Here is a 26864-nt window from a genome sequence, read left to right as displayed (position 1 = left end):
AAAATAAAAATGTCTAAAATTCATTCATTTGCTAGAGTTCTGCCAGAGGAATGGAGAAGAAAATGAGGGAAAAGTAACAGGATAGTAACTAACAATTTTCTAAAACTGATCAGTAAGCCCAACAGATGTCAAATTGGATAATTAAAAAGAAATTTACATTTGAACACATATAATAAAAGTACAGACACCAAAGTGTGTATAATTTCGAAACTACAGAAAACATGGAGGAGTATAAACCAGTTGTGGTGGCTTTGCAATATGTCAAATTCGCTAAACTAACCTACATCTCCCATTCCTATCCTGTAAGCTTTTGGTTAAGGTAGTCCACAAGGGAAATTCTTTTGGGAAATTTGCAAGGTGGAAATGAAGCAGCAGGCTTTTTGTCACTCACACATATTTTCCCTTACCCATGGGCCTATCCATTGACTAGAGTCAACGGTCAAGCCTGAAACTGCTCCATCCTTTCATCTTCCTTTGGCTTCTCTGAGTCAGGAGAGTGTGCATTTAGTAACATGATGAAGCTCTCTGGCTTCTGCAGGCTCCCCCATCATCAAGGTGAAAAACAACAAGAACTGTCACAGGTGCCAGTTTGTTCTTGCTCTCCTCAACTTTACGTCCATATTACTTTCCCAATAGCCTACCCTATGTATTGCAAGCTCTAGAATCAGATGTGAAAATGACAGCTCTACAGAGACTGCTTAACCACTCCCATAATTGTGTAAGATCAAATCTAGTTGTTAAATCCCTTTATACCTATCTTTATCTAAATTATCACTTTTCTTTGTGGTATTATTCCTCTAATTGAACTCTGATGCAGTAATCAATTATGGTAAATGAATGTGAGAAGAGAGAGAAAAATGAACATAGAATAATCATTTTCTAAAGCAGCCAAATGGTAAGGTCATAGTATAAGCTCAGATATACTAGTAATTAGATAAAATGTAAATATTTTAAATGCTGTATATAAAATTCAAAGACTGTTGAACTGGATTCAAAATACAGCACTCAAACTGTATGTTGTTCATAAAAGTCATATTTAAAATATATGGAAAAAGTAGAAAAAAAGTAGTACAATAAACTCAGCAAAATATAAGGAGATAAAAAGTGAATAAAATAATACAACAATCACATAAACAGGACATCACTATGAATGTTAAAGAAATTTCAAAGAAAACACAAAGATCTCATGAAAGAATTAATTCTAATAAAATTAGTATCTAGTTGAAATGGACACATTCTGAGAAAAGTGCAACTTAATTCCAACACAATGAGAAATAAATATTAAGAATCGTATATTTTTAAAGAAACCTTGATTTAATGTACTTCATATACACACACATACTCATACAAACACACAGACACCAATGCCTCACCATCAAATTCTACTGAATATTTTTTGAAAAATTCCAACTCTTACACAAATTCTTTCAGAACAACAGCAACAAAATATCAGAAATTCCTTATCTCATATTTTGAAGACAGTATGATTATGGGTTATAAAACCTAGAAAGTTGGGACACTTGGGTGGCTCAGCTGGTTAAGTGTCTGCCTTCAGCTGTGGTCATGATCCTAGAGTCCTGGGATTGAGACCCGTATTGGGCTTTGGTGGGGAGCCCGCTTCTCCCTCTGCCTGCTCTGCCTGCCACTCCCCTGCTGTGCTCTCTCTCTCTCTCTCTGTCTCTAACAAATAAATAAAATCTTAAACAAACAAACAGAAACCTAGAAACTTTTATGAAAAAAAACTTAGATCAATCTCTGTCATGAACATAGATAACAAAGTCCTAAAAACATTAGTAAACCAACATATCTATAGATAAAAAGCACAATATTTCACAATTAAGTTATATTCATTTTAGGGCACAAGGCTGGTTTTACATTAACGTATGAAATAATGTAATTTACCACATTAGCCTAACAAAGAAGAAAAACAATATGACTATCTCATTAGATAAAGAACAAGCATTTGCTATAATTCAATACATAGTTATGCTAGAAATTTATAAACTAGAAATATGAGAGAACTTCTTTAATTTAATAAAGTATATCATACAGAAAACTTAGACCAATTATCATACTTATAAGTGAAACCTGAGAAGCATTTCCTTGGCTATTAGAAAATAGAAGGCTGTGCTTCCTTCCAATATTGTAGCTAAATAATCATGGTTATTGTGAAAGAAGAACTAAAAATATAAAATAAAAACAAAAACTTAAGACTCTACTACCACCAGATTGGCAAAATTATAAGGTGAAAACATCAAATATTGGTGAAGATGTAGAAAAATAAGAACCCTCATAAACTGATGGTGGAAATATGAAATGATTTGGCTACTTTTTAAAAAAAATTAATTTAATTTTTTCCAATGTTTCAAAATTCATTGTTTATGCACCACATCCAGCACTCCATGCAATATGTGCTCTCCATAATACCTACCACCAGGCTCACCCAACCCCCATCACCCTCCCCTCCAAAACTCTCAGTTTGTTTCTCAGAGTCCACAGTCTTGCGTGGTTCATCTCCCCCTCCAAGTTCCCCCAACTCACTTCTCTCTATCTCCCAATGTCCTCCATGTTATTGCTTATGCTACACTAGTAAGTGAAACCATATGATAACTGACTCTCTCTTCTTGACTTATTTCACTCAGCATAATCTCTTCCAGTCCCATCCATGTTGATACAAAAGTTGGGTATTCATCCTTTCTGATGGAGGCACAATACTCCATTGTCTATATGGACCATATCTTCTTTACCCATTGGTCCGCTGAAGGGCATCTTGGTTCCTTCCACAGTGTGGTGACTGTAGCCATTGCTGCTATGAACACTGGGGTACAGATGGCCCTTCTTTTCACTACATCAGTATCTTTGGGGTAAATACCCAGTAGCACAATTGCAGAGTCATAGGGAATCTCTATTTTTAATTTCTTAAGGAATTTCCACATTGTTTTCCAAAGTGGCTGCACTAACTTACATTCCCACCAACAGTGTAAGAGGGTTTCCCTTTCTCCACATCCTCTCCAACACATATTGTTTACTGTCTTGTTGATTTTGGCCATTCTAACTGGTGTAAGGTGATTTGGCCATTTTTAGAAAGCAGCTTGACATTATCTGGAAGATACTGAAACATACATATTATATTATCTGGCAATCCCACTATGTGCACAAATACACTGAAAAACATGAACAAAGACATTCATAGCAAGACTGTTTGTCACAGTTCAAAACTGCAAATACCTGTATTTCCATCTACACTAGAATGGGTAAACAATCTATTATATATTCTTTCAGAAAATTAGAGCTCAATATATACATATGCATGCAAAAAATGAATAAACCTTCATGATGTTCAGTGAAAGAAACCAAATATAAAAGAATACCAACTGTTTGATTCCATTTATATAAATTTCAAAAACAGGCAACAATTCAACATATTATTTCAAGATGAACAATTAGTAAAATAATAAGGGAAGGGAAAAGGACTACATATTAGAATATTCAGTAGTATTGTTACCATTCAAATTAGTAAGGGCATTATGATCCAAGGAGCTTTCAGATGCTAGCCATGCTCCAGTTCTTGACATTGGTGGGGGTTGGAGAGACATTTATGGTTTACAATTTGTTAAGTTGTGTATGTCTTTTTTGTATGTTTGTTACATATTAAACTTAAAAATAAGGCAGTGCAGAAAGACAAGAAATAACAAGAATAATTATTGACAAGGAAAAAAATACAAATTTCAATTATTAGGACATGATGTATTTATGTATGTAGAAAATTTTTAGAAATCTACAAATTCTCCAGCCCCTAGCATGGCTAAATATAAAGATAAAGAGGAGGACAGGACCAAGAACAATGGAATTTCACTGAAGGGATTTGAGTGCATGAATGACTTGATCAATCACAAATTTAACTGAAAAATCCTAGTTTTAATTTGGCTTGAAGTGCTACAACTTTGCCTCTTAACTGGGATATTACGTTCTTTCTGGTTACAGCTTCTAGGTAGTATTTTTTCCATGGTACAGTTTCAATAACTATTTGTGGATTGGATTTACTGGGAAATTGGCCCTCTGCAAATACTTTATTAATTTGAACAAACAATTTTTTCTTTAACATTGTAATACAGACATAATAGTAGAAAATTCTGAAAATTATGGATTATATTTGTAAGTTTTCTGTTCCATATACAAATATAATTAGCATAAGTATTATGTCTACATATCTAATGCAAAAAAAAATACAGGTTAATACATGTGGGTGGAATTTAGCCTAAATGTTATTTTAGCACAAAAAATAACCAACCAGCCAAACATTAAAATAAACAAACACACTTAAGTGAAATTTTCCTGAATTGTCTAAAATATTGTTTTTCTTTTCATTTAATACTGCATATGTAGATGCAGATTTTATTGATTATAAAATGGTTTTGAGCCATCCTCCAAATACTCCTATCTAGAAAATGACTTCAAATCAGTTAACTATTTCCAAACTAACAATTTAGGATCAGTATCACAATTTTCTAAATAAGAGATGCATTAAAATATGGAGTAATTCAAGCCTTTATGGTAATGTTTATAATGTATAAATACATTAAATATTACTAGAATGTTAATAAAATATTAACATTATGACCTAAAATAAAAATAACAAGAAGTATTAAACTTATATTAGCATTGCAATATTGTCTTAATACTTATTAAATATTCCATATAGCAAAACACATTTAGCATTAGAGACTGTAGCCACATTTAATACGAATACCTTTTGCGTTTGAAGCCTCATACGTAAACTTGAAGCATTATCATCTCTTTTTTTTCCTTCTAATTTATTCTCCACAGAGAAGGTAAGGTAATTGTAAATAAGGAAAGGAAGAGAAAGGCTTACTAAATCAAATATTGTTTTATAGAATTATGGGCAATTTAAAGTAATCCATAAAATGCATACATTTTTGCCAAGTATTATTTAAATTCCCATTAAAAAATATATATATAGTCACATATAGTCTAGATGCTATATATTATGGCTTCATATTGCTACACTGGGGATGCTACATGGGGATAAAATAGTAGGTTACATTGAAGAGCAGAGTTTTAGGATTTTGAAAGGGCGTTAGGCATTAGCTGATTGTCTGAAGAAATACAGAACAGATTTCATGCAATACCATGCCATGTAGGAGTATCTTGAGCTGAGTTTCTCCATTCTGGGTTGTGGCTCAAGATAGGGAAATTTTAAATCTGACCACTGCTACTCAGAAATCTGTCCAGAAGTATTGTAGGGGCTGCCATCATCATATTTTTATGTCACTTCCACGTGTTTGTGAGCATTATTTGGAAAAACTCAGTCTTAGTGCTCTGCAAGTTGGCATTTGAGGCTTTGTACAATTTGTCTCAACCTTTATTTCCAGTTTTAATGTCCTCTACACATATTTGCCAATGCTTCCCTCCCAGATGTTGTATGTTTGCCTATGTGTTTATAACTTTCAGAAATGTGAATATCCTCCCTGTTAACCTATAAGGTGATCCTGCCCTCCTTCAAAATCCAAATAAATTCTACTTTTCTCATGAAATATCTTCTTTTACTTTATCATTGGAAAGAGTAAGTCTTAAAGTCTTCTGGCATTTTTTTTAAACTTCAGTCTTCATTTATACACAGCCTACTGAAGTCATAAAAGTTCTCCTAAATTGAATGTAAAATTCTTAAAAGCAAAAACTGTCATCTTTCCTTTGGCTTTTAGCACAAACACTTGATTATATCAAATGCCCTTCCATCCTCACCTAACTTCTTTAGAATTTTGGAATGAACACAGAAAGGCCATACTTCAGAATTCCAATCCTAAAGATTAATGAAGTCCTCCAGATTATATACAAAAATAGAGTCCTGCTGGATGCTTAATGCATTAGTTTGTTCTCACTAGGTAAGGCTGCAGTAACAATCTCCAGATATTGTTGTCTCATAGCAGAGGTGTGTTTCTTTTTGATGGTGTTTATAGACTGCAGTGGCTGTGGTGGTCATGATCAGTGTGGCCCTTCTGTGTTCATTCCAAAATCCAAACTGAAGAAGCAGTTCCTAGTCTTGACCTACCCATCTCATGGCAGAGAGAAAAAAGCAATAGAATGCCAGTAGAACCTTGCAAATGGTTTGTAAACCTATGCTTAGGATCACAGATGTCTCTTCTGTTCATATTTCATTGTCCAAAGACAGTTAAATGGCTCCTAACAATGAGTCAAAAAAGTAGGTAGAGAGTCATACATGAAAATGCCATGTGTTTGGTGGTGCTTACATAATGAGCTTCAGGATATAAAAGGAGGCCAGAATTACTCAAGAACAGAATGTGAGGGGCAGAGAACAGGACACAAAACTGGAAAGGTGCTCTTCCCAGTACAAGTAGGGACTGGTGCCTGCACTGATGATTCTGATTTTTATTCTAGGTTTTATGGAAGAACCACCGAAGGCTTTTAAGTAGGAGTATAATCAGGTCACACTGAAATTATTAAGCTTCAGGATAAAAAGCTCTGAGACCTGGTAGCAGGGGCCAAGTAAGGAGGGGAAATCAGTAAGAAAGCTAGGTTAGGTGGGACTAGAGTATTTAAGATGGATGTAGAGAGGAGTGAATGAATGAAGAGATGTTTAGAGAGGCTTCAAAGATGACTTCTATATTCCAAACTTGCTCAGTCAGATGAATGATAGTTGCATTTAATGACGTATGGAACATTAAAAGACAAGCAAATTTGCTTTTATATTGTAGATTTTAAATCTGGTCTCAGGGTACTGAGTTTACACTATTATTAAGACAACCAAGAGTTATAGTTGAGTAGGCCGCTTGATTAAAGTATCTGGTCTCAGAGTAGCGATCTGGGCTGGAGATATAAATTTGGAAGTCACTGACTAGACCTTATGGAGCTCACGTATCCATAGTTCACTTAGAGAATACTGAATTTGCAAAGAGAGTAGCCAGAGCGATGGGAGGCAAACTTGGAGAATGAGCTATCTTAGAAGCCAGATGAAGATACCATTGCAAGAATAAGAGAAAAACGCTTGAGAGTATCAGATGCTGCATGGAGATCGGGTGTTACTGGATTCAAAAATTTCTTTGGATTGAGCAATTTGAAAGTCATTAGTGAAACTGATGGGAGTGGTTTTGATGGGGTGAATAGACTGGAGTGAAGAGTGACTGGGAGATAAGGAAATGACACAGTGAAATGAGGTAACTGGAGAGAAGAAAGTTATCACTGTAGCTGGAGGGGAACATTTGGATCAAGGGATTTGGTCTTATTCTCATCAATTATAAGAGAGTCTTGGAATATTTATGGAAATATTGACTAAGATGACAGAAAGAGGATACCTGATAGGCTAAGCCAGTTGTTTCCAGAATGAGAAACAAGTACTCCAGAGAATGAAGGAGGTACAGTAGACACTAAAATATGTATATAATTATTGTCTATATGTTTTATTATAAAACTGGGATATATCATTGAACTAATTAATTAATTTTAAAGACTTTATTTGAGAGATTGTGTACACGCATGTATATGTGCACACATGAATAGGGGGAGAGACAGAGGGAGAAGGAGAGGGAGAAGCAGACTCCCAAAGAGCAAAGAGTCTTATGCAGGGCTCAATCCCCAGGACTCTGAGATCATGACTTGAGCTAAAGTCAGATGTTTAACTGACTGAACTACCCAGGGGCCCCTCAAATTTATTTATTTTTTATTATTTTTAAAATGTTTTATTTATTTACTTGACAGATAGAGATCACAGGTGGGCAGAGAGGCAGACAGAGAGAGGGAAGCAGGCTCCCTGCTGAGCAGAGAGCCCGATGCAGGCTGGATCCCAGGACCCTGAGATCATGACCTGAGCTGAAGGCAGAGGCTTAACCCACTGAGACACCCAGACACCCCTCAAATTTATTTATTTATTTATTAAAAATATTTTATTTATTTATTTGACGGACAGAAATCACAAGTAGACAAAGAGGCAGACAGAGAGAAAGGAAGAAGCAGACTTCCCACTTAGCAGAGAGCCCGATGCGGGGCTCGATCCCAGGACCCTGAGATCATGACCCGAGCCGAAGGCAGAGGCTTTAACCCACTGAGCCACCCAGGCGCCCCTCAAATTTATTTTTAATAAATGGCACACACAATGCAATGTTTCCATTATTTAGAGAATACAAATATGAGGCTGCTGAGAAACCTGAAGGGAAGAAACCTTTTTCAAAACTTTATTATGGGTTTTTATATGTCAATGTAAACCATCTAAAACAGGAAATTAATGAATACTCAACTATTTTATATACTGCTTTATTCTACATGCTTCCCAAAATATGCAAGAAAATTACCTTACTTAAACTTACTTAAGTTAGTTTTTCCTTATTGCCTAAATTTTTCTACATCATAAAAGTTGATATTATAATCAGAGGCTTACTAAGAAGCTTTTGATGATGTCAGACTCAGATCATCTTTAAGAGCACATATAGGTTGGAAATAAAGGGATGTTTACTTTCATGCATGCAAATGATAGCCAAAGGAGAACAGGAGTGCTATATGTAAAATAAACTTTCAAACAAAATTTTAGTTAAAATCGGTTTCAGATAAAATCAGTCAAAAGAGAAAGATGTCAATTTATATAGAGGATGTAACAATAATAAATTTATATGCACTCACATCAGAGAACCTAAGTATTTAAATCAAATATTAACAGAATTAAAGGGAGAAATAGACAGAAATGTAGTAATAGTGGGAGATTTCAATATCCCATTTTTAACATTATCCAGAAAGAAAATCAGTAAGGACACAGCATAGGGGTGCCTGAGTGGTGTAGTCAGTTCTAAGTGCCCAACTCTTGGTTTTTGGCTCAAGTCATGATCTCAGGGACACTGGGCTCTGCTCTCAGCACAGAGTCTGCTTAAGATTCTCTCCCTCTTTCCCTCTGTCCTTCTACCACTCAAATAAATAAACCTTAAAAAAAATGATTATGCTGAGTGAAATAAGTCAAGCAGAGAGAGTCAATTATCATATGGTTTCACTTATTTGTGGAGCATAACAAATAGCATGGAGGACAAGGGGAGATGGAGAGGAGAAGGGAGTTGAGGGAAACTGGAAGGGGAGGTGAACCATCAGAGACTATGGACTCTGAAAATCAACCTGAGGGTTTTGAAGGGGCGGGAGGGTGGGAAGTTGGGTGAACCAGGTGGTGGGTATTGGAGAGGGCACGGATTGCATGGAGCACTGGGTGTGGTGCAAAAACAATGAATACTATTACGCTGAAAAAAATAAAAATAATAATAATAAAAAAAGAAACAGTATACCTGAATAATGTTACAGGCCACATGGACCCAACAGACAAAACAAAAACATTCCATCCAAAAGAACCAGAATACACATTCTTCTCAAGCTCACCCAGAACATGTTTCAGGATAGATTACATGTTAGATGAGACAGCCTCAAAAAAAGTCATAAAAAATTTAAGAAGACTGAAATAATATCAAATAACTTTTGAGACCACATTTTTATGAATTAGACATCAATAACAGGAGGACACTGAAAAATTCAAAAATATGTGGAAATTAAACAACACACCTCTGAAAAACCAAGGGGTCAAAGCAATCAAAATGGAAAATAAAAATACCTTGAAACAAATGCAAATGGAAATAGAATACACCAAAGCCTATGGGGTGTTGCAAAAGCAGTTCTAAGAGGAAAGTTTATAGCAACAAATAACGTACATTGAGAAAAAAGATCTCATATAAATAATCTAATTTTACACTTCAAGGAAATAGTAAAACAAGAGTAAACAAAATTCAAAGTTAATAGAAGGAAGGGAATAACAAATCAGAGAAGAAATGAATGAAAAAGGCTATAAAAATAAGGAAAAATTAACAAAAGAATTTTTTAAAAGGTTTTATTTATTTGACAGAGAGAGGGGCAGAACACAAGCTGGGGGAGAGGCAGGCAGAGGGAGAAGCAAGCTCCCCACTGAGCAGGGAGCCCAATGTGGGGCTCAATACCAGGACCCTAGAATTATGACCTGAGCTGAAGGCAGATGCTTAACCAACTAAGCCACCCAGGAGCCCCAAAAACTAGTGTTTTGAAGAGATCAACAAAACTGACAAACTTTTAGCTAGACTAACTCAGAGAGAAAAAGAGAGGACTCAAACAAAAATAATCATGAAAGAGGAGACATTGCAACTGATACCACAGAAAGATAAAGATCACCTGAGGCCATTATGAACAACTATATAACAACATATTGGATAATCTAGACAAAAATGGACAAATTTCTAGAAACATATAACCTACACCAAGACTGAATCATGAATAGAAAATCTGAAAAGACAAATACAAAGTAAGGAGATTGAATCAATAATCAAGAGCCTCCTAACAAAGAAAAGCCAAGGACCAGGTAATTTCACGGGTGACTTCTACCAAACATCTAAAGAAATAGTGCTAACTGTTCTCAAGTTTTTCAAAAAAATTGAAGAGAAAAAAAATTGCCTTATTTTATGAGGAAAGCATTGCCCTGATATCAAAGCCAGATAAGGACACAAGAAAAGAAATTACAGGTCAAATCCCTGATGAATATAGATGCTAAGATTCTTTTAAAATATTAGCTAATTGAATTTATTCATATTAAAGGAAACATACACCATGGCCAAGTGGGAATCATCCCTGGAATGCAAGAAAGGTCCAACATATGCCAATCAATAAATATGACACACCACATTAATAAAATGAATGATAAAAATGATGTGATCCTCTTGATAAAGAAAAAATGTTTGACAAAATTCAATGCCATTTCATAATAAAAACTCTCAAAAACTGTATATATTAGGAACATAACTCAAAATAATAAAGGCGATACATGATAAACTCACAGCCAACATCATATTCAATGACAAAGAGTTTAAGTCTTTTCCTCTAAGATCAGGAAAAAGACAAGGGTGTTTACTCTCACAACTATTCAATATGATATTGTAAGTCCTAGCTAGAGCAATTAGGCAAGAAATGGTTTCCAAATCAGAAAATGATCTTTGTTTGCAGATGATATAATCATATATAGAGGAAACCCTAAAGAATCCACCAAAAAACTGCAGAAATGATTAATGAGCTTGGTAAAGTAAGGCCAAAAAATAGAGAAATATCAGTTGCATTTATAAATTTTAACAACAAACTGAGAGATAAATAAAGAAAACCCTCTCATTTACAATAGCATGAAAAACAAGAAAATATTTTGGAATAAAGTTAACCAAGGACGTGAAGGATCTATACACTGAAAACTCTAAAACACTGATGAAAGAAACTGAATTATTCATTATTGAAGAAACACTATTCACATTACCTAAGAAGCATTATTCACGATACCTAAGACATTAGGGAAGGAGTCTTTGTCACATGTTATTTCGTAGCTTGATAGCTTATTTCTTTTCAGTGTTGAATAATAATAATATTCCATTGTCAAGATGCCCCACAGTTTATCCACCCACCTATCAAGGACATCTTGGCTATTTTCAAATTTTGGCTGTTATGAATAATTCAGCTATAAACATCTGTGCTCAGATTTTGTGTGGACATATTTTCAGTTCACTTGGTTTAATTTCAATTCACTTGGTTTAATTTCAAGGAGCACAACTGCTGGACTGTATGGTAAGACTGTGTAGATTTGTAGGATACTGTCTTCCAAATGGCTGTACCATTTTGCATTTTCAAGGGCAATGATTGCAAGTTCCTGTCGCTTCACTTCCTTGCCAGAATTTGGTGTGGTCTCTGTTTGGGAGTTTGGCCATTCTAACAGGTGTGTTGTGGAACCTCATTATTGTTTTGATTTGCACTTTCCTGCTGACATGTGATGTTAAATGTCTTCCAATATTCTAACTTGCCATTTTTATTATCTTCTTTGATGAAATGTCTGTTTAGGACTTTTGCCCATTTTTAAATCAGGTTGTTCACATTCTTGTTATTGAGTCTTAAGAATTCTTTATACATATAGATAATAGTCCTTTATTAGATGTGTCTCTTGAAAATATTTTCTCCAAGTGCTTTATCTTTTCATTCTTTTGATACTGTCTTTCTCAGAGCACAAGTTTTAGAGTTTAATGAAGTCCAGCTTATCAATTATTTCTTTTATGGATTGTGTACTACATTGTACCTAAAAAATAACCATTCTACTCAGGGTCATATAGATTTTCTTCTATTATATCTTCCAGAAATGTTACAGTATTTCACTTTACATTTAGGTCTATGATCCATTTTGAGTTTATTTTTGTGAATGGTATACAGTCTCTAGATTGGTTCTTTTACATGTGAATCTTTGGTTTTTCTAGCACAATTTGTTGAAAAGACTATCTTTGCTCCAATGTATTGCCTTTGATCTTTTGTCAAACATTGACTGACTATATTTATGTGGGTGCATTTCTGGTGTGTTTCTCTCTTCTGTTCCATTCTGCTCATTTATTCTTTCACTAATACCGACCATCTGGATTACTAGCTTTACAGTATGTCTAGAAGTTGGGGTAGTGTAAGTTCTCTGAAGTAATTCTTCCTCTTCAATACTGTGTTGGCTATTCTGGGTCTTTTGCTTCTCCAGATAAACTTAGAATCAATTTGTTATTATCCACAAAATAAGTTGCTGGGATTTTGATTCAGATTGTATTAAATCTATATCAAGTTTGGAAGAACTGACATCTTGACAATATTGAACCTTCCTATTCATGAATATGGAGTACCTCTCCATTTATTTAGTCTTTTATTTCTTTCATTACAAAGTTATAATTTTGGGGGCACCTGTGTTGCCAGTCAGTTAAGTGTCTGCCTTTGGCTCAGGTCATGATCTCTCAGGCCTGGGACAGAGCGCTGAGCTGGGCTCCCTGCTCAGTGGGGAGTCTGCTTCTCCCCCTCCCTCTGCCCCTGACCCCTGCTTGTCTTCTCATACTTTCAAATAAATAAATAAAATCTTTTTCTAAAAAGTTGTAATATTCCTCACATAGCTACTATACATCCTTTGTTAGATATACGTAAGTATTTTTGGGGGTGCTAATATAAATGGTAATGTGTTTTTAATTTCAAATTCCACTTGTTCATTGCTGGCATACAGGAAAGTGATCAACTTTTGTAATTTAACCCTGTATTTTGCAAGTTTATATAGTCACTTATTAGTTTCAATAATTTTTTGCCTATTCTTTTTGGGTTTTCTACTTAGATGATCATGTCATTTACAAAAAGACAGTTTTATTTCTTCTTTCCTAACATGTCTACATTTTATTTCCTTTCCTTACCTTACGGCATTAGGTATGACTTCCAGTATGATGTTGAAAAATAGTCATAAGAAGGGACAACTTTGCTTTGTTTCTGATACCAGCAGTAAATCTTAAACTTTCTCACCATTAAGTATGATGTTAGCTGCAGGTATTTGTAAATGTTCTTCATTAAGTTGAGCAAATTCCCTCTATTCTAGTTTGCCTGGAGCATCATTTATTTTTCAAATATCCTCTTAGATACTCTGCAGTTTTTGTTGTTTTAAGTCCCTTATATGCAGTGGGTATGTATTTTTAGATCTTACTAGTACAATACCAACACTATGAAGAGACATTAAGGGCTTGGGTGTGCACATGCTGCCTACTTCTTCCTCTTAAGGAGCAAAAATATTTAAGTATAAAGCTTGATAGAAGATACTAAATATAAACGCCACCCTGATATTTCTTGTTTGAATATCATCTATCTCTTTTCTTTTCTGTTCTGTGTCTACTTCCTTGCTTTCTTATATTCATGTATGGCTTTTATTAAAGAATTTTCACATTCTAAGAAGTGAGGCTTTCTTAATGTAAATTTTAGATCTAATCTAGATCCTTAACTTTGCTACTGTTTTCTTGCACAACTTTGGACAAGATTTTCGACTTTGAATTAATTATGGTTTTTTCCTAGGCTAATGGCAGGCTATGTCCAAAAAACATCACACACACACACACAGCACTTGACTGCTATTTTATGGTAGATATACAGAGAAATCATACATAATTTATAAAATTAAGTGATATTCTGATATTAGTAATGCTAATAATAGTGATAATTAAAACAAAGTTTATGTTTTCTTTGGTAGAATACACAAAATAAATTTCTACAAGACTGCTTCATTTACTTGTAATAGAAAGAGTATAATAAAATTTGTAAATATGTGATTAGGTAGGAAGTGTCATTTTATGGATAATTTACCTTCAGTTTTTTTTTTCTGATATTTATATTTCAAACAGCATCTGCAGTGAAAAGAAAGATGTTTCACTGTCATTTTAATCAACTGTAGATGATAATGAATGGGAGATTTTTTGCTAAATAATGAAAGAGGACTCCCAGATGGAAAAATAGGAAATGTGAAAGAAGTGGTTATATATGTGTATGTGGAGATTTACAGGAACAAAATATGTATAAGGGATGGCTAAGCTGAACAACTTGCACTGATTAATCTTAAGACATGTTTAAACATTTGGGGGAGAAATAAAGTCCATTAAGGCTGCCCAGTTACACTCAGCTATACCCTTTTGGCAGTGGACGCCATACAATACAATGTAAATGGTGCCCTCTGGATTAGTGCAATGCTGTGATGCTATACATGACAAGTTGAATTTAGAGCACCATTAATAGCACAAATAAAATGCTTATAGGTTTAAGAGTTTCCCCTAAAGGAGACCAAGGGGAAATCTCTGGAATCATTCCTTCCAGGCATTAGAAAGTTCTGTCTTACTTTTCTGGCTGAAAGCTGAAGTGCTGAATTAATAACTAAGTCACTGCCTGCACTTAGAGTTAAGGTTCTGTTCTAAAGAATCTGATGAGATTCCACTATGTCCTCTAAGAAATTCCCATAAGATGTTCAAAAAAGAAGACAATATTTCAGTGTACCTGAAAAAAAAAAAAAGGAGGGAAGTTTTCCCATGCATCTTTTTTCTTCATCACCATATTGACAGATTTATCTGCACTAAACAAATTCTTTATGCCAGTGTGGTGGTGGATATCTCCTAGAGCAGATTGATGATTTCCAAATTCAATTATATGTCTGGCATTCAGTTGACTTGACAACAAATACAGCAAGCAGCCTACATGAGTGAAATTGTGTATGTCCTTTTAAACGATGAAAATGCTGAATAAGTTTTCTGCTGAATAAAATTTTAATTTTGATTATGCTAGTTTTAAAAATATCAAAAGATATTGTTTATATACCTTAATTCTTGGTATCTTCTCCTTACTATGGAATTAGAAAAGAGTAATTTTGCCAGATCATTTCAATTCCTAATTAAAAAAATGTTAAGGACCTTATTTAATTCATCATAAAGCAGATTTAAGCTTTAGCCATTTAAAAAGACCGAGGAATGATGAGATATATAATGATGAGACATGTATCAAAGTTAAGAGTTGAAGGGGACCTTAGTCATTATCTTGATCTGTGCTATCCAACAGGGTAGCCCTTATCATTTGTGACTATCAAGCACTTTACATGTGACTTACACAAACTGAAACATGCTGTAAGTATAAAATACACATCATGTATCAATGACCTGGCATGAAAGTATATGTAAAATATCTCAATAATTGTTTTTATATTGGTTACATGTTGACATGGTAATATTTTGGATACAGCAAATTAAATAAATTATGTTGAAATACTTGTTCCTTTTTTAAGGTAGACTCTAGTATATTTAGTTATAAATGTGGTTCACAATACACTTTTTTTTTTTATTTTTTATTTTTTTTTATTTTTTTTTTCCCAATTTATTTATTTTCAGAAAAACAGTATTCATTATTTTTTCACCACACCCAGTGCTCCATGCAAGCTGTGCCCTCTATAATACCCACCACCTGGTACCCCAACCTCCCACCCCCCCGCCACTTCAGACCCCTCAGACTGTTTTTCAGAGTCCATAGTCTCTCATGGTTCACCTCCCCTTCCAATTTACCCAAATTCCCTACTACTCTCTAACGCCCCTTGTCCTCCATGCTATTGGTTATGCTCTACAAATGAGTGAAACCATATGATAATTGACTCTCTCTGCTTGACTGATTTCACTCAGCATAATCTCTTCCAGTCCCGTCCATGTTGCTACAAAAGTTGGATATTCGTCCTTTCTGATGGAGGCATAATACTCCATAGTGTATATGGACCACATCTTCCTTATCCATTCATCCGTTGAAGGGCATCTTGGTTCTTTCCATAGTTTGGCGACCGTGGCCATTGCTGCTATAAACATTGGGGTACAGATGGCCCTTCTTTTCACGACATCTGTATCTTTGGGGTAAATACCCAGGAGTGCAATTGCAGGGTCGTAGGGAAGCTCTATTTTTAATTTCTTGAGGAATCTCCACACTGTTCTCCAAAGAGGCTGCACCAACTTGCATTCCCACCAACAGTGTAAGAGGGTTCCCCTTTCTCCACATCCTCTCCAACACATGTTGTTTCCTGTTTTGTTAATTTTGGCCATTCTAACTGGTGTAAGGTGATATCTCAATGTGGTTTTAATTTGAATCTCCCTGAGGGCTAATGATGATGAGCATTTTTTCATGTGTCTGATAGCCATTTGTATTTCTTGATTGGAGAAGTGTCTGTTCATATCTTCTGCCCATTTTTTGATGTGTTTGTCTGTTTCGTGTGGGTTGAGTTTGAGGAGTTCATTATAGATCCTGGATATCAACCTTTTGTCTGTACTGTCATTTGCAAATATCTTCTCCCATTCCGTGGGTTGCCTCTTTGTTTTTTTGACTGTTTCCTTTGCTGTGCAGAAGCTTTTGATTTTGATGAAGTCCCAGAAGTCTATTTTCGCTTTTGTTTCCTTTGCCTTTGGAGACGTATCTTGAAAGAAGTTGCTGTGGCTGATATCGAAGAGATTACTGCCTATGTTCTCCTCTAAGATTCTGATAGATTCCTGTCTCACGTTGAGGTCTTTTATCCATTTTGAGTTGATCTTTGTGTACGGTGTAAGAGAATGGTCGAGTTTCATTCTTCTACATATAGCTGTCCAGCTTTCCCAGCACCATTTATTGAAGAGACTCTCTTTTTTCCACTGTATATTTTTTCCTGTTTTGTCGAAGATTAATTGACCATAGAGTTGAGGGTCCATATCAGGGCTCTCTACTCTGTTCCACTGGTCTATGTGTCTGTTTTTATGCCAGTACCATGCTGTCTTGGTGATCACAGCTTTGTAATAAAGCTTGAAATCAGGTAAGGTGATGCCGCCAGCTTTATTTTTGTTTTTCAACGTTTCCTTAGCGATTCGGGGTCTCTTCTGATTCCATACAAATTTTTGGATTATTTGCTCCAGCTCTTTGAAGAATGCCGGTGGAATTTTGATCGGAATGGCATTAAAAGTATAGATTGCTCTAGGCAGTATAGACATTTTAACGATGTTTATTCTTCCGATCCAAGAGCATGGAATGGTCTTCCATCTTTTTGTGTCTTCTTCAATTTCTTTCATGAGTGTTCTATAGTTCCTCAAGTATAGATCCTTTACCTCTTTAGTTAGGTTTATTCCCAGGTATCTTATGGTTCTTGGTGCTATAGTAAATGGAATCGATTCTCTAATTTCCCTTTCTGTATTTTCCTTGTTAGTGTATAAGAAAGCCACTGATTTCTGCACATTGACTTTGTATCCTGCCACGCTGCTGAATTGCTGTATGAGTTCTAGTAGTTTGGGGGTGGAGTCTTTTGGGTTTTCCATATAAAGAATCATGTCATCTGCGAAGAGAGAGAGTTTGACTTCTTCATTACCAATTTGGATACCTTTTATTTCTCTGTGTTGTCTGATTGCTGTTGCTAGGACTTCTAATACTATGTTGAACAAGAGTGGTGAAAGTGGGCATCCTTGTCTTGTTCCTGATCTCAACGGGAAGGCTGCAAGCTTTTTCCCATTGAGGATGATATTTGCTGTGGGTCTTTCATAGATAGATTTGATGAGGTTCAGGAATGTTCCCTCTATCCCTATACTTTGAAGCGTTTTAATCAGGAACGGATGTTGGATTTTGTCAAATGCTTTTTCTGCATCAATTGAGAGGACCATGTGGTTCTTCTCTCTTCTCATATTAATTTGTTGTATCACATTGATTGATTTACGAATGTTGAACCATCCTTGTAGCCCAGGGATGAATCCCACCTGATCATGGTGGACAATACACTTTTATCAGTGATCACTGCTTTGGACCAATTGCATTGGAAAACCAATCACTAATTGGCCAGATTCCTTTAATTTCCAGTTCACTTCATTGCATTTTTGCAGGGTTCGATATGTTTGATATACATTTGATTTTTATGGCAACTTAGTGATTATTATGGATTAGAAATTTAATATCCAGTTTACAGAACAGGCACAGAAGTTTAAGTGAGTTGGTGAAGGCAGTATGCCTAATAAGAGGAAGACACTTAATCTTTCATGACTCCTAGAATGTGTAGTTTATAACTACCAGTAATTATGAGTCATTATGATCACTGTAGGTGACACAGTCAGTATTTTGTTTTGTTTTGTAATTGCATCCTGTCATAGCAGAGGAATTAGTAAAAGGGTATCCAGCAATACTGTAAAGTCCCTATATATTTTTATAGTCGCTATCAGTCATTTTTGAGACATTATAAAAACTGGAAGCGAAAAAATGAAATATAGCCAGATTTCAACAAATTACTTGATAAAATTTCTAAAATATATTTGAGTATAGCATGGTAAAATGTGGATTTGATTAAAAACCTGAATGTCTGGCCTCTCTTTAAAAAAGTCAGAGTCTCTGTGAATATTGGGCTAGCATAGTTACAACAGGGGTAATTACTTGGAACAGAGTGACAGCTGCCCTCTATCAATGTTTAACACCCTCCCCACTCTTCCCCATTGTCTTAGAAGTATCCTCTTGCATTATCTGCTGGATCCTATAGGTGTTTGGTTTGTGGTCCGCAGACTTGATGCTCTCAAAGGCACTTTCCAAATCCCAGTGTCTATCTATCTATGGGCCCATAATTATCTAACTGCTTTGTAAACCTCATAATTGAAAGCTATTCAACAGCTCGCTAGATGATACTATTGCTTTTTTTCACATGATGCATACAACCTAATGTACTTTCTCCAACTGCAGATTTATTATCTTTATGTGTTTGCTGAATGTTATGCTTATAACATTTTTATGTTTATGCTCTTCTTCTAATGTTGTGTTTTCAATATATTTCATTCTATTGAACAATACATAGCTCCCTATTGACCATTTTACAAAAGTGATGTGTATTAGCCTGGCCCCCAAGGTTTTGCATGGATAGTCTCCCACCCACTGTTTTTCTTGCTTTCTCATTATACTCTAATGCAAAGATTTTACTCTAATGATGTAAGTCTCCTTCCTGTCACTCCCAGTTGAGCTGTGGCATAGTACTGTGGTTTCCCAATACCAGTCAGTGCCTTTCTTACTATATGTGAAAGTCTTATTCAAATACATACAGATTTCTCTGTCCTTACACCAGATTTAGTGAATCAAAACCATTGAGGATGGGATCTATATGTCTACTGCATAATATATTACTTATCATTTACCCTGAAACCAAAATACCTGTATTTGAATCTTATCTTCTGTATTTGTTAGCTGTGTGACCTGCATAAATCACTTAACCTCTCAATATCTTAGTTTTCTAATCTGTAATTTGTACTAATAGCATCTACCTTAAAGGATTGTTACGAGGATTAAATGAGGTAACATAGGTAGAGTGTTTATAACAATTCCAGGTACAGAAAGCACTATGCAACTATGTGCTAAGTGTGTTAACTAGTTAAATCAGAAGTTTCTCCATGCGGTTTTGACATGAACAAGGCTTAAGAACCAAAGAAGATGGAAAGAAGGTGCTGAAATGGTTGGCCCACTTCTCACTGAAGATCTGTCTTCTCTTCCACTTCTAGTTATTCCTAACAGAGGTAGTGCCATACCCAGAGGATGTTTTGGCAAATATGTGGAGATACATGGCAGTTGTCACGTGACCAGACCGGGCGGCGAGCAGGAAGATACTAGACATCTGTCAGTGTGAGGACAATCTTGCACAATAAAGAATTGTTCCAAATTTTCACCTTATTTGAATAGCCACTCATTCTTCATATAAATGAGAAGTCTGTTTCTAATTATTTAAGACCAGAAATTAACCCTTTCACATACAGGAAACAAAATGGTTTCATACAGTTTTAATACACAGCGATTTTTTTCATGAGTGTAATGCACATATAAGCTAAGGGAAGATTTATTTTCCTTTGGAACTTGACCAAGAGTCAGTCACCACTCTGGAAATTCACCCTTCTGACAGCCATGCCTCCTGATTTTCAAGTTATCAACACATTTGCAGTTGTCACATACAGGACCAGTATTTGACCCTATGTCTTTTTGTTTTCTAAGTGTACCTGTGCTGATCAGTTATATTTTGAAATATATATGACTATAAATTATTTTCACTTTATTGTCCTTTATGTTGCAGATTAGACATTAATGTCTTTGAAATTATGTGTATTGTTAGATTTTTATCATCTATTAATTTCATTTTGAGACAGTTATCATAAAATATCTGTTATAAAAGGATGCATGATATCTGATAGGCTTGAAACTCAAAACTCATATCTAGAAGAGATTTCTCAATCGATTTCGCATAATACTAAATAAAACTGCATTCTTTTAGAATACATATAACTGTTCTGCTAAATTAACACATGCTTATTTCAGGCCATTTTTGGAGTGTTTTCGATGCTTCAATGGGAATGTATGTTCTGTCTCACCAAGTAGATTTTACAGTCTTCCAGGAAAGAAAATGTTGCCTTGATTCCTTTTGTATCTCCTCACAGCAGGCATTCAATAAGTGGTGTTGACAGCTTGACTCAAGTTTAAAGAGAAGCAGGAAAACTCAGAGAGTACAGTCAGAAGTTTAAAGTAAATTGAAAAAAGAGTTCCTGAAAAATGTTAGTTCATCAGAAGAAAACCGGCAAAGGTAAAGGAACAGAAACAGAGAAAGCCTTCAAGGCAGTATTGGGGAATGTAATGTTTAGGCAACTGGAAAATTCTGTGGTTAGAGACATACAGGTGTGCCCTATCTTTGGAACACCCACTATAGGCACTGACAATTAAAAAAACAAACAAACAGATAAATTAGAGGCATTTTTTTTTTGGAGGGGGTAGGGCTGGAAAGAAAGAATGTCAATTACACAATGATTGGACATCTGCTATGTGCTGACAATTTTGTATTCAAACCTACAGATTCCTTTTAGTAGCTTTAAGTATATCCACTTACAATGTACCTAGCTATATTCAAAGTATGGTCTAGTTAACAAAACATTTATTTTATTTAGGCTTTTGGCAGCATATGATTTCAAAATATAATGGACATTGAATAAAGCTAGGTAGTGATTTTATTGTATGCCTGAAAATCAGGAAATCTCATATTCACCACAGTAAACAGACATCATCATAATCTTCATCATTCCATCTCAAACAGGTATATAGGCAAATAAACACAAAAGAGAGAATAAACACACTGTAAATGATCTCAGTTGAAAGCAGATGAGGAGCTATGTGGTGGAAATTAGAATGGAATATTTACTTTGTTCATAGACAATGAATGTAGCTTGAAAGCAACTTGAATACACTACATTAATCACAATGGTAAAGAACGGTGTATCTGTGCAATATGATGTGATAGCAACATATCTACTTATTTCCTAACATCACCATTTAGTTAGAAATTCTTTAAGCAACCTGTAGATCACACACATATATACCCATGTACACACACAAATATACATATATACAAATATTAATTTTTAAGTATACTTATTTAGCAATTATTTAAAAAATGAATAAAGAAAAAAGTGTGGAAAATAAAAGTTAATTTTCAGTTCACTATGGCCTCCTAAGTGCACCTACCATCCCATATCTCATGGAAACATACATAAAATGAGATGCACAGCAATTTAGAAACCTGGGAAGAGTGACTGAAACTGTATTTTTTTTAAAGAAACAGAACACATAATATTAGGTGATAATTGAATGCAAGATTGCTGAAAAGTGCACACCAAGCAAAGAAAAATGCTCAGAAAGCCAACTTTTCCAACAGGTAGTTAAGTTTTAAAGAAGGAGGCCGTGTGAGGTCTGGTTGGTAATTAATAACAGGGTTGTGAAAAAGTTTTGCCAATTGTATTAATCAGGTTCTTAAGTGGAGCCAGAAATGCTACTCTGAATGAAGGAGATAAGGATTTGGGTGGCTCACCAAATTATAAGAAGGCTGGAGAACCAGGCTGGAGGCTGGGCTGCCAGGAGCTACAAATATATCCAAGCCACAGAAGTGACCTTACTATGAAATTTCTGAAACCTCACTCAGGCAAAATTATAATAACTTACCATTGAGCCAGTTCTGTTCAAGGACATGAATTCTGTAGGCTTGGACATACATTTTCCTTTACAGATCTTCAAATTGTGGCACAGATGTATTTTGATTGGCAGAGTCTAGGTCAGATAGCTAGAAAACAGAATCACTGGAGTTTCAGTTTTCATAAAGGGAATCATTCTTTGCCTCAGTAAGATTCACATGATGGACAATTCTCCTAACATAGAAAAGGCTGCAGCTGCTGGATGGGGGAAAACTAATGACAAATGCCTATTCATTACGCTTTTCCACTCTTTCCTAATTTTTGGCCTCAGGATAGAGTTGGAGGGGTTAAGATATGAATAAAGAAATTCTTTTAAAAAATTATTTATTTTAGAGAGACCATGAGTGGGAGGGACAAATGGAGAGGGAGAGAGAATCTCAAGCAGACTCTGAGCTGAGTGTAGTGCCCAACACGGGGCTCAGTCCCAGGACTCTGAGATGACAACCTGAGCCAAAAGAAGAGCTGGACGTTGAACCAACTGAGCCATCCAGGTGCCTCAGAATAAGAATTCTAATTTAGACATTCTCACAAAAGATTACAAGAGTTTACAAGAGTTATGGAGATTGAAGTATGGAGAAGGTTTCAGATAATATGTCTGCCATGAAAATGGGAGCTCCCCCCAGCACCCCCTTTCCTGAACAGGCAAAATATTATCATGCACTCACAAAATGCTAATCTACCAGAAGTCCTGCCTTTTGCTCCAGTGTATAACTGCTAGGGACAGGACTCCTAAATTAACTCCCCCCCCACCGCCCCCGCATGGGTTTTTTCAGTGTTTCCTAGAAGCTAATCTGAAAATACGAACATTCAACATGATCCCAGGCATGTAAGGAAACCCAAAAGATGATATTCAACAAAACTAAGAAATGATCATACACACAAAAAATATAGGAGAAAAAGAAAATTTTGAAATAGTTATTAATGTACTCTAGGACTAGAGACTAAAATGACAGTCTGCAATGGAAAAGCAAATCTGACATCTTGGGAATGAAACTAAAAGTAAATACCGGGGGTTGGGGGGGATAAGATAAGATAAAGGATACTGCTGGAACTAAATTCATGAATTGGAAGACTAAGCCAAATACTTTTTTTTTTAACTTTATTAGGTACTAATTGAAAAATGTAATTGTGTATATTTAAAGTGCACAATGTGATGATCTGATATACATATACATCATAGAATGATACCAAGATCAAAATAAACACATCCAACACTTCACACAGACAACTCTCTTCTGTTTGGTGAGAATGCTTATTTACTCTAAGCAACTTTCAAGTGTACAAAACTGTATCACTGACGATAGTCACCATGCTGTACATTAGAGCCTCAGAACTAACTCTTCTTAAAATTGGGAATTTGTACACCTTGATGTATATCACCCTATTTTCCCTGCCACTCGTGTTTTTCTTATAGAATGTGGTAAAAAGGATGAAACTATATTAAACATGAAAGAAAAATAAAGCTAGGCTATATTCAGGAATTTTGTACTGCTTAGGATAGATCTTAATTGCAAATAAGACAACAAAAATAATCGTGACTTTAAAAAAGTAAGATTTGCTCTTCAGGGACCCATGTTCTCATTCAGTTTAGAACATTGACATTAATACCCACATTCCAGGTGGGAGGAAGAAAGGACAACGAGAAGTGCCAAAGAATGAGTGGCATGTTTTTAAAGAAGGTGCCAAAATGTTGCCACTGGATGCTTCAACTCCCAGTCCACCAACCAGAACCCCAGAACTTAGTTGCATGCCTGTGTCTAGCTGCAAGCAAGGTTGGGAAATAATAGTTTTCAGCTGGTTGGGGAAAAGAGGAGAAATTAAATATATACTAAATGTCTGCCTTATTTAAGAGATAACTGTAGATACTTCTTATTTCTCAAAGTTCATAAGAAAATATGTAACAAATGATTTTTAAAGCCTAAATATAGTCACTAATAGTAACAGAAAATATGGCCCTATAAAACATCAAGGAAAAAAAAGAATGAAAAAATTAATCTAGTAAACATATGATACAGAAATGAAGAAAGATAGAAATAAGCAACCATAGCAAAGAGAACACACTGTACATCCTTGCATAAATGGCATAAACCCAACTTGATCTTGATGTTTTGCTTTTAGTAAAATACTGAATTTGGTTTGGTAATATTTTAGGTATCTAGTTCATGTTTATGATAGATTAGTAAAACTGTATTTATATATATACTGCAGAAACATATCTAGGTACATGGGAATTTAGGTAAAAGTGGAATTTCAAGTGGCGTAAGAACGATATTTTGTGCTTTATAAAGGAAAAGTTAGACCTTGCCCTCATTTCTGTATACAACAACAACAACAACAAAATTCAAATAGATTAGATATACCAATGAAAAAACTATAAACCATCAGGAGTGACTGAAATACATACTGACATGTAAACTTTTTCCAAGCCCAGAAAGTTAAATATGGACAAAATTCACTACGTAAAAATTAGAAAAACTTCCACTATGAAAAAGTTCCATTATAAAGCATAAAAGGGGTGCTGGGGTAGTTCATTGGGTTAAGCATCTGACTTTGTCTCAGGTCATGCTCTCAGGGTCCTGGGATCCAGCCCTACATCCTGTTCCCTGTTCAGCAAGGAGTCTGCCTTTCGCTCTCCTCCCTGCTCATGCTCCCTCTCTCTCAAGTAAATGAATACAATCTTAAAAAAAAAAAAAAAAAAAAGAAAGAAAGAAAGAAAAAGAAAGCATAACAACTAAGGAAAAAACCAGAAAAAAAAACACAAATAAAACCTATGATACTGATTTATGTATTAATAAGAAAAAAAGTCTTGCAAATTCTTTTGTAAAAAAATGCAACTCAGTGGAATATGGTGTGAATAGGCTATTCAAAGAAGAAATATGAATGGTTAATATGAAAAAATGCTAAATTTTATCCTGATACAAGGTCAAACAAAGCCAACAACGCAGTTACCCTTCTCACTCATTTTCCATTGGAGGACTCGAAATGATAAAGATCAGTAACATCCAGAGTTGGAAAAATAGGCACTTTCACAGAATTTTGGTCTGGTATATGTCAAAGATACTAAAATAATTAAAGATGCTTGTTAAGACAACGGCCCAGGAACATGGTGCTAAACTGTGCATGCTACCGCGCGCGTCAGTCACCAACTTGAGACTTAGTTACAGTTTCAGCGGTCCAGAGCCTGTAACCTCAGGAGTCGCCTGATCAGCACTAGTTAATCAGCCATTCCCTAAAGGAAGGGAACCTTACCCCCCCCCCCCCAGCATCACTTTCTTATTTGTGCTCCCTTTTGTCTATACAATTCTTTGACTTTGTATAGCTCTCCAGGGCTCTTTCGACTGCTGCTGGATGTTGTCCGTGTTTGAATCCATTTTTGCTCAGAGGAACTCAGAATTTTTAATATGCCTCAGTTTCTCTCTGAACAGTCGTGTTGTCAGAGGAGGGAACCCAAGGAGACCTCCCTCGCCTCCAGCAGCCAAGAGCAACCAGGTTAGGATACCTGCCGAGGCCCTTGGGTTCGTTCGCTGCCGTCCAGCTGTCTCTGGAGGTGGCGGCCAAGTCTCTGTCAGATCCCAGCTTTGCAGCCTTTGCGTTATGAGCTTCCAGATTTTATTCGACTTTTTTTTTTTTTTTTTTAGCCTGGACTGAATCCCGCTATCTGGTCCCAGCCAGAGTCGCTCTGGGTTGGACTTAAGAAGCCGGACAGGGTCCGGGGTTCAACTGGGTCCGACTTGGAAACCGGTGTGGGTTAGGCTTGCACTGGGTCAGATTCGGCAGCCGGACAGAGTTCGGGGGCGGACCCGGTCCACATTCTGTCTGGGTCCGTCTTAACAGAGGTTGGTGTGAGACGAGACCTCAGCTGGAAAAAAAAAAAAAATGTTTTAACGCTGAACAAACAGGTTACCCTTACCAAGATTATCATGAATTACAGTGGCTACCGTGGAGAATTTTAATGTAGATAAATGTTTCCATTTATGAGGTGCCCTGAAAAAAAAAAAAAAGTTCTCAGCCAAGCAACTCGCTACAAAGTAGAGGGGAAATTATTTTCCTCTCTAGTTTCTGGTGACCAGGATGAAAGCCACTTGCTCTGGAAAATGAAGACAAGATTCTGGAAAAACCCAGAAGCTGGCCACATGGGTAAGATTCTTCACTGACATTATTTCCTCCATATCTCTTACCTGTGGTGCTTGGTCAAGACAGGAAGATAAAATTTCATGTTTTCCCCTCCTTTCCAAATTCAGATTGGCAAGCGAAAAAAAAAAAAAAATTGGTAAGAATTAGTTCTTTGAAGTGTGACTCCTGAATTTAATTTCAAGTAACCTGTTGGTTTGTCTGTCTCATTTTATGTCCTGTGAATTTAGTTTGGCATTTGTTAGGTTGGGGGCTTCCCAAAATTTGGTTGGACTCAAATGTGGGTTGCACTCCATCTGAGGCTAGGGTCCCACTCACTGTTGGCAACCTTCAGAGGTACTGTCTGTCTTT

The 26864-nt window shown here is 35.7% G+C and overlaps 1 long non-coding RNA gene across 1 annotated transcript in view; it reads right to left on the bottom strand.

Annotated features, from left to right (window-relative positions):
• The window catches only part of LOC122915780, a 123163-nt gene extending 96625 nt beyond the window's left edge, over nt 1-26538 (bottom strand). Inside the window, exons 1-2 of the long non-coding RNA XR_006386091.1 lie at nt 25882-26538; nt 22354-22471 (exon numbers count right to left, since the gene is read on the bottom strand). This is a non-coding gene — a long non-coding RNA (uncharacterized LOC122915780). The remainder of the gene's footprint in view (nt 1-22353; nt 22472-25881) is intronic.
• Nucleotides 26539-26864: the final 326 nt, after the last annotated feature.

This window comes from Neovison vison, chromosome 8, assembly GCF_020171115.1.
Source record: "Neovison vison isolate M4711 chromosome 8, ASM_NN_V1, whole genome shotgun sequence".
In the NCBI taxonomy this organism is placed as follows: Eukaryota; Metazoa; Chordata; class Mammalia; order Carnivora; family Mustelidae; genus Neogale; species Neogale vison.
The sequence above is the reverse complement of the archived record's forward strand: the minus strand, read 5'-3'. Positions and strand labels throughout refer to the sequence as shown.